We start from the raw sequence: 16,356 nt of genomic DNA, 5'->3' as shown, positions 1-16,356 counted from the left end.
CGTATCAGGAGAGCCAGTGTAAAAGTTCATTTTATATCTAAAATAGGGATTTTTAATCTGGGGAACTCTCTTGGAGTTAGCAAATTAGTAAACATTTATTAAGCACTTTTATGTGTTAGGAACTATGTTAAGGGCCGAGGATGCAAAGAAGAGCAAAAGACAGTCCCTGACCTAAAAGAGCTCCCAGGCTATTGAGGGAGGCAACACGCAAACAACTATGGAAAGCAAGCTATATACATGATAAATTGGATAAAAAGGGAGTATCAGGTAGGTGGCACATTGGCTGGAGTGCCAGGCTGGGATTCAGAAAGACTCTTCTTTGTGAGTTCAAATCCAGTCTCAAACTTGTATTAGCTGTGAGATACTGGTCAAGTCATTTAACCCTGTTTGACTTAGTTTCTTCATCTATAAAATGAGCTGGAGATGGAAATGGAAAACCACTCCAGTATCTCTACTTAGAAAACTCCAAATGGGGTCATGAAGAATTGGGCATGACTGAAAAAACTGAACAACAACAACAACAAAAAACAATAACAACAACAGTAACAATAGAGAGATGGTGCTGTAATGAAAAGGGTTAGGGACTGGGAAAATCCAATTTCAGGAATTTCCCTCTTAATCCAAGTGGGTAAGGACATGCAATTTCCATGTACTTCTTACTAGGGTAGGGTTTGCAGGATGGAGGAAGAAAGATTGTACTCATGCAGAGAGAACTTAGGTGGGATTTGAAGAAGCCAGAGAAATCTGGAGGTGGAGATGAGGAGGGAGAGAATTCAGGTTCATGCCCATTAACAACTTATAAAGAAGACAAAATGCAGCTCCCTATAAAGTATTTATGACTGTGCTTATCTCCAGGATAAAGTAGTTGGCCTATACACTTGATTGGGTAGACTCTGGTAGAAGGAGAATCCAATTTTGTGAAGGCCAACAGATGATAGACTGTATAACCTTTTGACTTTCTTTAGGAGTGTAAGAGTGTAAGAGAGTCAAGAGCTAACCTAAATATGGGAAAGGGGCAGAGAAACCTCTGTATGGACACAGTTTCCCTTCCTCCATCCTGCAAACTGTACCCCTAAATGGCTACCTTAGAAAGAAGTACATGGAGATTACAGGTCCTTATCCACTTGGCTCAAGAGGGAAATTCATGAAATTAGACTTTCCCAGTTCAAGAGATGGTGGCAGCCAGGAAAACAGTTGCATATGGAGATTTACTGCTGAGGCACATGCTACCTTTTGGTAGAAGATAATGTACCCTTACTCTTATATGGCCCAACATAGCAGTTCAAGACAATTTAATTATTGAAATTTTTCTTCCTAATTAAAGTTGAGGGGGTTTATTAGGTCTTGTGATGCTAGGATCTAGCCTCCTAAATAGCTAAAGTACATTTATTGAGAAATGCTGGCTCCTTGAGGGTTGTCTCACAAGTAAACCAAAGTTTGTGAGTTTGGATCCTGACGTTCTAAATTGAGGAGAGTTCCAAAGCAGTATAGCTCTTGGAGAGTGAAAAGGATCACCATGTAGTCTCCAGGAGTGGAGGAGCACAGAGGGACTCTAGTCATGACATGGAAGGATAAATGATCTTGTACTTTACTCCCCACCACTACAATGAGGTATTTGGGCACTGCAGGTCTGATATGAAGAGGATTACCTGACCATCAGCCTTAATGTGTGTTCATGATCAGGAAGAGTTGAAACCAGAAGGCTTGCCCAAGGCCTCACAGATATGAAACTGGTAGATCTTGGGGCCTACTTCTCCCCTGCTCAGTTTGAGTCTAGAAGCTCTTCTTCATTAGACACAGTTTATGCTATTTCAATGTTTATGCAAAGCTTTACTAAAATTGTCATTTTATCTAAGTCATTTCCCCACTGATAGAGAACTATTTTTCCTGTCATCCTAAAGATTACTCTAGATCAGAATCTTCTCTATATCCTTTAATTTATGCAATTGTCACATATTCTACCATCTTATCTTTAACAGTTTTAGTTGGCCAAAGGAAAGAATCATTCTCTTCTGAATGTAAGATATACAAGCTCTATTGGGATGATGTTTTGTCTCTGAGAACCTGGAATAGAAGAAATAATTTCTAAGGCAAATGATATAATCTAGATGAAGAATCACAGAATCAAAAAGGTAGAAGAATCTAAGAAATTATTTTGTCCAACCCTTTCATTTTAGTGGTAAGAGCTCATGCCCAGAAAGATTAAGCGACTTGTCCAACTACTTAATTGCAGAATGGAGTGAAAACCCATGATGTGACTTCTCAAGATAATACAAAATATTCAGCCATTAGTCATATAATTTATGAATGTAAAGCATGACATAATTTTCAGGGCAGCTAAAGATGGCATGAACTTAGATGTCTGGCTGTCACGTTAAATATACCTGTGTAAAAGGGAGGCCTTCTGTTGAAGGGGTTGGAGGTTAGGGTAGTGATAGATATGCAAAAATGCATTAATAAATGATTTTAAAACATTCAGAGAAGAAAAGAAGCATAGAAATAAATGCAGAGTAATTTTCTTACTATGTTATTAATAATATAAAAATACCTGCATACATGTATTTCTTTTAAGGAAACCTAGACATAACAGAAGTCCAGTATTTCTTATATCTTTATCTTTTTTTTTGTCTATTGAAATACTTTGTCAATGGCTTGCTAAATTTACAATAAAATATTTAAAAAATAAAATGAACCATTTTGCCTCACCAACTAACCCTTCCTACAACCTCATTTCAGTCAATGGTGCCACCACTTTCCTGGAGCATCAGGCTTATTGCTTAAGTGGCCTGACAGATAACATTGATGTAGTAGAAGAGCACTGACCTACAAGAGTCAGAACACCAAGGTTGTAGTTCTGGCTCTATCATTGCTATTGCATAATCTTGGACAAGCCATGTAACTCCTAGACTCAGTTTCTTTAGCTGTAAAAAGGAAGATGTAGGACTATATGACCTTTGAGGGACATTCCCACTGTAAAATTCTTGAAGCTCAACTTAATGGCTTTTGAAATTAATTTTTATAATGAACAGAAATATATTTTCTGTCCTACATTATACCCCATTAGGTAAAAAAAAAAGAAAAAGAAATTCCTTTCTACAAAAAGTACATTTCCATTAATTCATATTCTTCACAACTTAAAAATAATTTTGTATATTACTTGATTTTGTACTTAATATGCATTTCACGTATAATTCCATTGGGCATGAATAATTGTTATTGTTTGTCCTTCATTTTCAAAGAGGAACATGATATTGGGGTGATGTTATGACTTTTGCACTGAATTGGACTTAAGTGAGGGAGGGCTGTGCAAGGTCACCAACCTTACTCTCTCTTCCAGAGCCATATGGGTCTAGTGGCAAGATATATATTAGGACAATTGGAGATGGCCCCAGATGTTTAAGGGAATTGGGGTTAAGTGACTTGCCCAGGGTCATTTGGTTATTTCATTTTTCAAGTTAAATTTAAGTAGTTACTTGTGAAGTTAATAGGAGGTAAATTACTCCTAGTTCAACATATTACATAATATTTCAGATGCTTTTGTCTAACTTTATCAGGGTAACAAAAATCATTGCTCAAAACAAAGACATTTAAGTTGTAATATTTAATGATAGTTATTTTTAAACAAAATTAAGTTATATGTTTTTAAATTTTTAAACTATTTTTGGCATAATGTGATTTTTAAAAAATGCAAATTAAACCAACTAGTCCAGCCAGATCAGCCTGATAAAATATCATTCTTTCCACCATATTCTCCCTTTCTCCTTATTTTTTAAATGTTTGCTTGTACACTTGAAAAGATGAATTTTACCATTTTCCCCAATCCATGGACAACACCGTCCCATACTCCACCATTTCTCAATTTAGAAAAATCTTTCACAAAAGTGAGCAAATGCTTTCTACCTCTGCAGAAAACAAGCTTGTTTCTCACTCTCATATTCTTGGGTGAATCCTGGTACTTAAGAGAATTTTGCCTGTCCAATAGTATGAATTTCTTAAGCCCCAATCATCAAAGATAGATTTCTTCAGTGTTTCTCTCTGAGCCTAGAAATATATTGAGTGAGAATGGTATTATGTGGGGATGATTGCTGGGTGCCCATGTCATAGCTAACTTAACTTCAGTAGTTCAGGTTTGATATTGATACTCAGTATTGCAAATATTGTCAAGAAAATGAGTTAGCGATTGTGAACGGCTCATTGTGACCTACTTGTAAAACTTTTCAGAAAAAGATTACATGAATACATCTTAAATCCTTTAGACTTTTTAATTTTATTCCTTAATCAAGATGATATCTCCTAGTGGTTTTTTTTGTTTTGTTTTGTTTTGTTTTGTTTTAGTGAGGCAATTGGGGGTTAAGTGACTTGCCCAGCATCACACAGCTAGTAATTGTTAAGTGTCTGAGGCCGGATTTGAACTCAGGTACTCCTGACTCCAGGGCCAGTGCTCTATCCACTGCGCCACCTAGTTGCCCTATCTCCTAGTTTTAACATTTTAAAGAAGTCTATCTTTACAGATTTTTTTTTCAGGAAGTAGTTCATAAAAAAAGTCTGATTTTAAAATGATTGATTTTTCTTTAACCTATCTAATTTAGAAGTATTCTCCAACATTTTCTCATCCATCTCCTGAGGTCATTTCATTTCTGATCCTTAGATCAGTAGGGATTCTTTAAAAAGGTAACATACAATGAAACAGTAAATATATATATATATATATTGACCTTGAACACCTCTCTCCTCTGCCTCCACATCCCTTATAAATAATCTTATTTTGCTTCTTGCCCTTCCTAATAATGGGAGAGCTATGAACCTGTAAACTTGTACTCCACCTCACTGACTTTATTAAAACTCTTTCGATTTAATTTCCTTTAATTCTTTCAAATTCCCTTGTTTCCCTCCTCTTATTTGCCTGTCTCTCACCACTGTACTATGATCTCAGAAAGCTGCACTAGCTTAAAGATAAGCTTTCCATTTTCAGACTATATCCTCCCAAAGCAGTAATACCTACTGTACTTTATTTGGGGCAGGGGTGGGGGAGAGGGAGTGGTTGGGTTGGGAGACTGAATCTGTGGGAATTTCCAGTGAGTAAACTTCCTCTACCAATCTAGATCAGAAACTTACTGTACAACTGATTGTCTTACAGAGTAGCCTGAGGGCACTGAGAGGTTAAGTGACTTCTCCAGGGTCAACTAGTATATTCAACTAGTAGTCTTCCTAACTCCAAGGCTGCCTTGCTATCTACTGCCTCACAGTTTTGTTTTGTTTTTAATCTGCTGTCATACTGCCTAGAAAACAACGATACTATTGGTAGAAAAATATAATGTTCCTCATAACCCTTTGTGGTGTTCAATTATATCTCTCATTATGAGAGGTTAACAAATAATACTAAATGAGTTTTAGTATTGAAATAAAGAAATTTTTTAAAAATCACAATAAGAAATGAAGCATTTTCTATATTTCTTAAGATTATGTATGGAAGAAGAAAGACAAGATGAATGTAAAATCAGAAATCTTTCAACTCCTGTGAACTGGGATAGCTCAAGCAACTTCAAGTTCTTATTCCATAGGGGACAAATTCATATTAACAACAACAACAAGAAGACTTAGTCTTTATATACTACTTTAAGGTTTGCAAAGTGCTTTACAAATATTGTCTCACTTTATCCTGACAATAACTCAGAGAAGTAGGTGCTATTGTTATTCCCATTTTGCAGATGAAGAAACTGAGGCAGAAGTTGACTTGACTAGGCTTTATCAGCAAGCAAACAACCTTTCAGGAGACAGGGAAGCTGGCCTTTAAAAATCCTATCTGCAAAATATGGTTGTTTTCTCTTTGAATCAGACATGAGGCTGGAGAAATCCAGGTTTTCTTTTTTAGTCTTTCTTAGCACATTGCTTGGCACATAATAGGCACTTAAATAATGTTTGTTGACTGACTGGGAATCCAGCACTGAGAATCCAGGAGAATTTTGAGGCCAACTTTGGTGCTCTTAAATCATAGGACTACTATTTGGTTTGGAGTCTACAATGGATCACATTAAAAACTCTATCTAGAGTAGGAAGCTAGGTGGCTCAGTGGATAAAGCACTAGCCCTGGATTCAAGAGGACTTGAGTTCAAATCCAGACTCAGACACTTGACACTTACTAGCTGTGTGACCCTGGGCAAGACACTTAATCCCACAAAAACAAAACAAAAAAACAACCAAAACCAAACCAAACCAAACAAAAACCCTCTATTTAGATTGCTGTCACAGATATCCTTACATCATAAGAGGCCTTTAAATCAGTGACCTGACTAATGTGGATCCTACTGAACTTGTAACTGTCAATCTCCAGCTCCCCAACATGGAAAGGATGCCTACAAACAATGAGGAAGAAAAAAATGGTGTTCTTCATAAAGCCAGCTCATGAACAGAAAACAAATCAATGGTGACAGTTTTCTAAATATGTATAGTGAAAGAACTAAGTGTTCTCAACTGGCTGTGAAAAAATAAATAGCCTCTGCAATCACAGTATAAGAAAAAAAAATCCCATGTCAGGCTAAATGGGAGATCAGTCTAACATAAAAATATTTTTATAGTAAGGTAATAAGATCGAGTTCAAGTACATATACCAATTATATGTTAATATGTGTTGACAGGTCCTTGCATTTGGTTTATTTGATTAATTGTTTCACAGAATCTCAGGGTGGAAAAGGACCCAACTCATTTGTTTAACTATAATCTCTAAGTAAATGGTTACCAAGTCCACATAGTCAGCACCAGATTTTCCCTGAGCTTCAGAGCCATATAATTAGTTGCCTACTGGACATTTCAATCTGGATGCCCCAAAGACATCTCAAACTCAACATGCCCAACATCGAACTCATTGCCTTCTCCCTGCCCCCTCCTCAAGAGCTCCCTAATTCCAAACTTGTTTTCTGTTAAAGGCATCACAATCTCTCCCTTGGCACCATTTTGAACTCTGTACTCTACATATCTAAACATCTGCCATACTTTGCCATTTCTACCTTCACATCTCTGACATATAACCTCCTCTATCCACTCACACAGTTACCATCAGTTCTGGCCCTTACTACCTCTTGCTTAGATTTTTGCAATAGCTTTCTTCTTTTTATTTATTTTTAATTTTTAAATTTTTTTTTTTGCGGGGCAATGGGAGTTAAGTGACTTGCCCAGGGTCACACAGCTAGTAAGTGTTAACTATCTGAGGCCGGATTTGAACTCAGGTCCTCCTGAATCCAGGGCCGGTGCTCTATCCACTGCACCACCTAGCTGCCCCTGCAATAGCTTTCTAATTGATCTTCCTACCTCAAATCTCTCCCTGACTCTACTCCATTCTACAAGCTGATGCAGAAGTAATTTTGCATAGATCTGTCCATGTGACTCCCCTACCTTATCAGCACCAATAGCTTTCTATTGCCTTTAAAATTCTTATGCAACCTAACCCCAACCTATCTTTCCAGGCTTTTTGGAAATTACTACCTCTCCTCCACTGTGCAATCCAGCAAAAACTGTCTTCTTTCTGTCCCTTACACATAATATCCCATATGCCATCTTCATGTCTTTGTTTTGGCCACTCAGCATGCCTGAAATGTGTCTTCTCCTTACCTGTGCCTCACAGAATTCCCTTCCCCTTCCTTGAAGATACAGTTCAAGCAGTCTCATCTGCATGAAGTTTTTCCTGATGCCCCCAATTGCTAATGTCCTCCCTCCTTGCCCAAACTACCTTTAATTAACTACTATGTTATTATTCATTTTATATTTACACTGTATATGCAGTGTAAATATAGGGTGTTTCAAAAATCTTAGTGCAGTTTTAGTAGTTTTAGCTTAAAATGGAATCGATTCTTTGAATACCATATATATGGAGATGGAGATAGGAGTGTGTGTGTGTGTGTGTGTATACACACTACACACACACACATACATGCCTACAGACATGCACATACATGTGTATGCATATATACATTTGTGTGTATACACACATTCTTCTTGTCTCTTCCACTAAAATGAAATTCTTTGTGTGGAGAGATGATGTCATTCTTTGTACTTTTATCCCCAGTGCCTAGTATAGTACCTGACACGTGGTATCCTGGTAACTGACGGATTAATTGACTGTCCTCAGAGACTATCTATTCTGACAAGAATTTCCTCTAAAATATACCTGATGAATGATTATAAGGGCTCTGCTTGAACACCTCAAGGAAGAGGGAACCCATTCCCTACCGACATGGAATTTTAAACGTGACTCTCTGCAGATCTCATTCTAAGTGGGCATTTGCACTATTTGGAAGGATTTTCCAAGTATAAGTAAGCTTTAATTCATCCCCCATCTGAATTCCATTCATTGATCAATATGGTATTTATTACCCATTAATTCTGTGTTCAGCACTCTTCTAGGTGCTTGAGGGGATATAAAATATTCGAAAAAAAATAACATTTGACCTCAGTTATTTGGTTGAATTACCAAAAATTCTGAATCAGTGAAGTTTGATTTATTGAGGCTTTTCCTATGTTTGATAATGCAAATCAGCAGAATCTCTTCTTTATTTAGTACCAAAATAACACTGTACTAAGTATTTTGGCTTGTCATGGGAAAAAAATGGAAAAATGAACTAGTTGGAGAGACAAAAAGAAGTTTGGACTTTTTTCTGGTATCTTTTTAGCATAAAATCTCAGTTAAAGGCCTGTAATAAAATTTACCTGCATCAAGTAAGTCAGAAGATGAACAGAAGAAATAGGGTTGGCAGAATCAACCACTCGCCACTAGATGGCAGTGGGCATATTTTACTAAACTGTACCCATCTAAATTCTACATTATACATCATATTGATATTGTCAGAATACACACCAGAGGATGGAGAGTACCAACCACCCCCAGCTTCTGAGAAATCTGTACAATATGTCTATTTAAGTCCTAAAAGTAAAACACACACATACACACTCACACACAAACAACACAATTTGTCAAGTAATGCTTAATAGGAAACAGGTCATGGGCAAGGAACCTATATTCTTAAAGAATACTATTTGACTGTTCATATGAATTCATCACCAAATAGTAGGAATATTGCTTGTAAACTCTAATTACTAATAACACATAGTAGAACTTGGAGTCATATTTAAACAAAGGCAGAGAGTTCAAGTATATTCATAGAATATTTGGAGTTGGAAGGGAACTGAGAGGTGAAAAATTCAATTTAACAACAAACCTTTATTACATTCCCATTCTGTGCATATTGAATGCTCAGGAGACAAGGCCTGGGCACCAGATGGAAAAGCAGGTGAGAAAGTTTGACTTCACCTGAGAAGTAGAACCAGCCATAAGGGATGGTTAATGAGCATCAGCCAGAGGAATCAGAACACGATAATAGAGAAAGGGCTTAGAACTCCTAATTATTCCATACTCCAGTATAAATGTGTGGAGAAACAGCTTTATGTGTATAATGGGGAATAGGGAGTGGAATTAATGATTGTTAAACATTTTGAAAAGCTGTCCAACAAGGGTCTATTGAAAGCCTACTATCCATAGTGCTATATGATATGGAGGATGCCAAAGTATGCCCAAGCCTTTAGAAAGTGCAATATCAGTGAAGAGAGAATACCTTTCACATCCAATGAGTTGTAGAGTAGTACAGGGGCAGCTAGGTGGCACAGTGGACAGAGTGACAGGCCAGGCATAAGGAAGACTAATTTTCCTGAGTTCAAATCTGGCCTCAGACACTTAACACTTACTAGCTGTGTGACCCTGGGCAAGTCACTTAACCCCAATTGCCTCACCAAAAAAAAAAAAAAAAGATTAAATTTATCTCTGCTGGTAAATCACCTGACTTGGCTTATTGTGTCTCTAAGGTCAGCTAAGTTCAAGGTGTATCTTATTAATGAATAAACCAGGGAAGAATCATGTATTGAAATAGTAAAATATTTTATAAGGACAAAATGTCAAAATAAAAGAAATAGGGGCAAAATGTATTATATCACCAAATGAATACAACCCATTACCAAATGGACAAAACCTCAGGCCTGATTCAGGCCAGAGTGCTCTAGGAAAACAGGTTCCCTAAGAATCATCCCTTTGAAATGGCAAAAACGTTCCTCTTTCTTTCTGGAACCAGAAAGAGTAAAAGTGAGTTTTCAAACATATGTGGACATCCCTGTACTGTTTCTTGAAGACTTCTCCTGCCAGTATCATAATATTCTAGCATGTCCCTGAACTCTTGGTAACTTGCCTTAGGAACACTCCAGGATTCCTGGGTTCCTGAATACCAGCACTGCCATATTACATTACTACTGGATCTTTCTACTTAATCCTGAACTCCCAAAGGAAACCTCTCTCTTCCCAGAAGTTTATTGTCATTAATCGAATTGTCATCTTAATTTCAAGGACTCCCAGAGAAATGTTCCAATCAGACTTGTGCCCTGTTGACTCAAAGTCTCATGGGAAATGTAGTCCCTTCCTACACTGTTGCTATTGTGCACACCCCTTCTTTAATCCTCAAGAAAGGAAAGGGGGAGGGGGGAGGTATACAATTGGGAGAGTTTCCTAAATTTCCTGCAACACTTATAACTTGTTGGATACCTTCAGAAAGGGAGCTAAATGTTAATGTGGATTGAGGCATAGTCTCACTGTACCTTGTTTGACCCCTTTTGTATGCCCTGTGATTTAAGCTACACAGGAGGTGGTCAAAATCGGAAGTCGCAGACTCAATTGAGGAAGGTTGAGGAAGGTCATTCCATTAAGAACAAGTGAGAAACAAGGAGAACAATTTTGTTACTGCCTTGTTAAGTATTACACAACACACATACGTGCAGTTCCTGTTTTCTAATATAACTATCTTCTCTGTTCTTCTTCTGGCAGGGCTTTGAAGAAAAGAGTTGAGGAAACACTACCATCACAACCTTTTTTGGGGGTGGGGGGTGGCAATGAGGGTTAAGTGACTTGCCCAGGGTCACACAGCTAGTAAGCATCAAGTGTCTGAGGCCGCATTTGAACTCAGGTCCTCTTGAATCCAGGGCCGGTGCTTTATCCTCTCTGCCACCTAGCTGCCCCCACCCCCCATCACAACCTTTTACAGAGGTGAGGAAGGAAGTCCATAAGTGTTGCACATTAATATACTAATCAGTTACTCTGATTTTTTTCTTTCCTTTTTCTTTAAAACATACTATTTGTTATATGGGCTGGCTCTCTGGGAGGGAGAGGAAGAAAAAATGCTGGAGGAAATTATTGTGATGTAAAAAAAGCCATCAATAAAAATGAATGTAAAATGTGATTATGATTAAGTTTACAATAAAAAAGATAATTATTTTTTAAAGTATAAGAGAAATTGTAAGTATTGGCCAAATCAAGGTCCCTTATCATCTCCTTTCCTTTCAAAGCCACTGATAACTGTTGTACAAACATAGCTTGTCCCTAGACATCTTACTAAAAATACATGAAACAAAAATCTGATAATATGGGCAAGCAGCAGGGTCTGCCATTAAAATGGCATTCCTAATGACATCCATCTTACAATATTGATAGGCTCTGCATAGTTCAATCTTGCTTGTCTTGGGCCATTGAGGGGGAACACTGATATGGATGAAAGAAAACGAGAAATAAATCACTCATCTTAGGTGCTAGATCCTCCATAGCTGGGGGGAAGGAGACTTGTTTAGACACTACAAAACTGAGATCTTCCTTTTTGTCCCACCTAAAGGGTGCTCATAGGATGGAGGTCTACCAAATGTTGGCTCTGATATTCTTTCATGTTGCAGGCATAATTCTCCTGGCCTGGAGTGAAAGGAAATGATGTGACCCAATATTTTACTTTAAGGATAACATACTTTGAACTTCAAAATATGAGGTTCTTAAGCTGGCATCATGTAACAACTATTATTGTTGGAGTATCTAATGCTCCATATAATGTCAACACTATCTATTCACTTGAAAGTGCTTATATGATACAGATATGAAAGTTGTTCTTATGTAAACAGATTAATATCTAACCATGGACATTATCTGGTTACAGACATCGCTAGCAGACAAGGGGATGAGTCTTCATTTCTTTAGGTAAGAAACTGAAGTATCAAATCAGTTAGTTGCCAGGGATGCGCTGTGTGGAGCTGGGAGCTTTATAAGAAGCAGGAGTTGATACCAAGATCAAAGTTCACTATAAAAATGTAGAGGTGCATTTAGGGCATCAGGTTTGATGGTTTAATACGAGACTAAGAGAGAGGGTTTAGTTCCATACAGGGTTAATTATTTTTAGGCAGTTAGTTGAAATAGTAGATAGAGTGCTGGACCTGGAGTCAGAAAGAACTGAATTCAAATCTGGTGTGACTTTGTCACACTAAGTCACTTAATTTCTGTCTTCCTCAATTGTAAAATGAAAATAATGACACCTACCTTACAGTGTTTTTGCGTATCAAATGAGATAATATTTGCAAAGTGTTTAGCACAGTGCCTGACAAATAGTAGATGCTTAATCAAGAAATATTTATTAATGATTATTATGTGCAAGACACTGTGTTAAATGCTGGGGATACAAAAAGAGGCAAAAGATAGTCGCTGCCCCCAAGGAGCTTATGATCTAAAGGTAACATGTAAGCAAATATATACAAAGCAAGTTATATACAGGATAAATATGAAATTAACAGAGAGAAGGTACTGGAATTAAGAGGAATGGGGGGAGGCTTCTTGTATGAGGTAGGATTTTAGTTGGGACTTAAAGGATCAGTAGTCAGAGCAGAGGAGGGAGAGCATTCCAGGCATGGGGACAGTCAGAGAGAATAGGCAGAGCCTAGAGATGGAGTATCTCCATGGAAGAGCCAGGAGTCCAGTGTCCCTGGATCAGAAAGGACAGTCAGGGAATAAGGGGTAAGAAGACTGGAAAGGCAGGAGGGGGCTATGTTATGAAGATCTCAGAACACCAAATAGAAGGCTTTATATTTGATCCTAGAGGCAATAGGGAGCCACTAGAGTTTATGGAGTAGGAGGGTGATGTGATTGGACTTCTGCTTTAGGAAAATCATTTTAGTGGCTGAATAAATGCTTTTTCCCTTCCCTTTGCAATACAATTTCTTAGGAAGACGAACATGTTTTATACCCAGTTGTGGAAATCCAGCCCTGTTTTTCATATTCCCTTAAATTAGGTGCAGCTGGACAGCTCCCAATGAGATGGTCAACATTCATTTCCTATGCAATGTCTTTCTCTGAGTGGCTGTGGCTACAGTAATGGTGTTTCTACTTAACTACACCAGCTCCCAGGATAATAGTTCAGCTCTTCTCTTCTGGGGATCAGGGCAGTAGATTCAACTTACTCTGTGTCAGTCTACCTAATGTCAGGAATAGCTACTGCCAAAGTTGTTTTACTTCTACTTCTTGAAATATGCATACTAAGATATGGCCAATGTATTCAGTTGCTTTAAAGGATTATACACAATTGTTACAAGAGAGGACTTCTATTTGGGATGAGAGTAGTTTAGTGGGTGCTGATTGATCAGCAAGAGAAAGAGCACCAAAAAATATTTGTTTTAAAGTCACCAAATAAAAAAGTGCAGAAGGGCATTCAAATCGGGCAATGTTGCTATCTTAATAGATTGTGTAAATTTGTTACAAGGGTTTTCTTTTTATTTTTAAAAAATGGAGGTATACACACATATATGTATGTAAAGGATATTCCAAAATTTACATATATGTGTATATATACATATATACAAACATACAGATATATAGTGTTTAAATATATTAAGTATATGTAAATTTAAATATATACTCCTCATATATACATATATTAGAAAACAAACTGCATAACAACTTCAGTTTCTTAAACATTTCATTCTTTAATTTGTATACTAAAATGTTTGTGCTTCTTGATGATTTAGTTTTCAATTTTAAAAATGTTTAATTATAAAGGAATAACTACCAACAAATTTGTTTACGTCCCATAGATATGATGTATCCATTTTAAGAATTCTAATTATACAGTGTTTATTCTTTCCATGAATTACCAGGGAGAAGAAGGAAACAGAAGACGAAGTATATGCTTATATAGTAAAATAACTAGATGGAGCCTAGAATCAGAGGACCTAGGTTCAGATCCTGCCTCTGAAGTTTGCCACATGCATGACCTTGGGAGAGTTGACAGCATTAGTCCTCTGTTTCTTCATATGTAAAATGAGGGGGTTGGATTCAGTTTCTAGATCATGATCCTAAATTTTGTGAACACATAACTGTTCAATAAAAGTATCCTTCACTTAACAGAAATTCATTTGATAGAATTCTAAACTTTAGAAATTTATAAATTAAGTTAAAATTATTTTATGGAACAAGACCCCTTGAAATTAAAAACTTGAGTTTTCGATCTGGTATTGTGCCATAGCTACTACTGCTGAAGTGCCTAACATTCCATGTAATATCAATGATATTAAATTTGTTTTAATTATATAGGTATGACAGATATTCCTATGGAAACTGGTTAGGATTCAATTATGTCCATTATCTGACTGCAGAGGTCTACTGCAAACAATGGAATGAGTCCTCATTTTTATGAACAATTGGATAACTTATCTTTTAATTTCTATTGTTTTCCTTTTAAGGATGCTGAAATAGACTACATGGGTGGTATCAGATAAATATTTCTAGAATGATATAAAAAATTAAAGTAATAAAAAAAGAAAAAGAAAAGGGGAAAAAAGGCAAAAGGCATGGGGTCAATTAATGACTTCGACCAATTTCCAGGATTTGGGGATTGCAATATTACTCTTCTCTGAAGAGGAAACAATAAACAAAATCAGGAATGGAATGTTTATTGTACATCTACTATATTCAAGGTGGGACAAATGGTACATATAAAAGAGGTAATGTTAAGGATCATAATATAAATGGGGAGATATATAAAATATAATGAATAATAAATGACACAAACAAGTATCACATGAAGAATATAGAGAAGAAATGAAATAATGCATTTTTTAATATGATGCAGGGAGGACAAATTTCATTTGTGTTACTATAGTGGAAAAGAAATTCTCCTACTCCCATGTAAGCCCTCAATGGAATTCTCTGTATGGATTTTTGTCACATGCCTGATATCTACAATTTTAAAATTGAGCTAATTATTTTTAATAGTTACCAGGAAAATTGTTTAAAAAGTCATTTTTTTCAAACTATGGCAAGCATCCCAAAGGTGGAATAGGAGATGGTTTTAATGGCAGAGCAAATGTGCTTGTGGAGAGAAGCACATTTAACAAATTCACTCATTCTGCAAATATTTATTATGTCCAGGGCACTCTGCAGGAAGAGTCAAATATAATATCATCCCCTATCTCTTCCTTCTTATCTTTGGTCTCCATGACACTTGGACTTCTGAGAGTCCAACACTTGAAGTTGGGTCCACAAGGAGTTCCATGATCGTATATCTGCTGATAAGTTCAAATAGGTCACACAGGTTGGCTCTCTAAACATATGGAAGCTTACACATGCCTTCCTACTTGGAGAATCTTCAGTGAAGACTTAGCATACCATTTCAGAGAGATTGCTGACACCCTGATTTGGTCAGGATGAGATGTCCTTGGAAAGCTTTCTTCTCTATCTATCTCATCAGTTCCAACTGGATTTGGAATTTTAAAATCAGATCTTTCCTAAAATGGGAAAAAATCACTGGATTGCCTGTTCATCTTTCACATATAAATACTGTTGGGAAAGGACAATGAGCTTTATACACCATCACTGGTGACAGACAAGGCTTCCAGTGAAGTCTTGTCCATGGGGTGATAATATTAACATGGGTAGTTGTATGGACCAAGCAGAAATCTACTGCTCAAGACAAATGGTAATATAAAAACAACAACAACAATGAAAAAACCACACACACACACAGACCCCAAGTTAGGGTTAAAACTAACAAATAAATCCCTTCTCCATCAGTTTTACTCAAATCCATCAGAGTCTCAGGTAAATCTTTTGAATCATATCTTTCCTCTGTCACCATTTTTATTCTAAGAGAAATCTATATTGGCTTTATTATCATCCTGCATTATGGAACAGTTTTATTATAGGCTGAGGATTCCCAGTGAGAAACATAGGAGTTTTTCCCCTGTGCTCCTCAGTAATGTTTAATAGGTTTGTTTATGTTTGGCTGCCTCTACCAACTTCCCCACAGGGACTTTTTCTGTGAACAAAATATTCTAACTCGATCCACTTTTCTTTATTTTAAACAAATATCCGGAAGAATTTAAGCACAAAAACAGCAACTAAATTATGTATTTTAAAGTACTTTTGGAACAATATAAACTATGATGATTATGCTCCAGTAGTTATGCACATACCATCCATTTTCCTTGCTGACTATTACTGGTGCTAGGTTTTGGTGACTGAAA

General features: G+C 36.8%; 1 protein-coding gene across 38 annotated transcripts in view; it reads right to left on the bottom strand.

Moving 5' to 3' along the window:
• The window catches only part of DTNA (dystrobrevin alpha), a 490,634-nt gene that overhangs the window by 142,123 nt on the left and 332,155 nt on the right, over positions 1-16,356 (bottom strand). The gene's annotated exons all lie outside the window — the stretch shown is intronic.

The sequence above is a fragment of the Dromiciops gliroides genome, chromosome 1 (assembly GCF_019393635.1).
Source record: "Dromiciops gliroides isolate mDroGli1 chromosome 1, mDroGli1.pri, whole genome shotgun sequence".
NCBI lineage: Eukaryota > Metazoa > Chordata > Mammalia > Microbiotheria > Microbiotheriidae > Dromiciops > Dromiciops gliroides.
Note: the sequence above shows the minus strand (reverse complement) of the source record. Positions and strands in the feature narration are given on the sequence as shown.